Below are 260 nucleotides of genomic sequence, written 5' to 3' on the forward strand. Positions count from 1 at the left end.
CTTGTTCTTTTTCTTCTCTACTTCCCTTATTATCTTCGTTAGTCAACAGTGTTTATTACATTCCGAAACGACTTGGAGTGACAGAGATCTAACGAATATGAGAAGCTAATTATATATAAAAAAAAGTTCAGAATGCGACAGTGACGACTTCACTTAATTAAGCTTTAACTTGACCTTGCTTTGTAATCTTATTTTCTAATTTTCTACTTTCTTTACCCGTTTTTCTAGCCTCCCCCTCTTCTTACTAATACCATTTCTAT

This window comes from Penaeus monodon, chromosome 20 (assembly GCF_015228065.2).
Source record: "Penaeus monodon isolate SGIC_2016 chromosome 20, NSTDA_Pmon_1, whole genome shotgun sequence".
Classification (NCBI taxonomy): domain Eukaryota; kingdom Metazoa; phylum Arthropoda; class Malacostraca; order Decapoda; family Penaeidae; genus Penaeus; species Penaeus monodon.